The sequence below is a fragment of the Sinocyclocheilus grahami genome, unplaced genomic scaffold (assembly GCF_001515645.1).
Source record: "Sinocyclocheilus grahami isolate Dianchi unplaced genomic scaffold, SAMN03320097.WGS_v1.1 scaffold10981.1, whole genome shotgun sequence".
NCBI lineage: Eukaryota > Metazoa > Chordata > Actinopteri > Cypriniformes > Cyprinidae > Sinocyclocheilus > Sinocyclocheilus grahami.
Genome location: NW_015513557.1, coordinates 1 through 388, shown reverse-complemented (window position 1 = coordinate 388; position 388 = coordinate 1).

The window sequence follows — 388 nt, the reverse complement described above, 5'->3', positions numbered from 1 at the left end:
AAAAAACAGTTTTTAATTTAATTTATTTATTTAAGTAAGTTTAAGAAAAACCAAATAAACAAACAAATAAATATTTTTAAAAAGCTGCCAATTGTGTAAGAAAAATAAACTTGTTCTCCCTTTGAATTAAGATATTTCTTACCCCACTGGCAGAAATGTTTGTGTTATAAACTTAAACTTAATTTTGATACTTTAAAATTTTTTTAGAAAACAAGACTTAATGTTTAATGTTATTTTGCTTGTATCTTTGATTTAAGAATATTTTGATATTTATACTGGAAAACAAGAAAAAAAGACTAAAATACATTAAATAAAAAAAATAAAAAAACACACTAAATAAGAATTTTTTTACAGTGTAAAACAATGTGCTAGTCGACTAATGTAGATC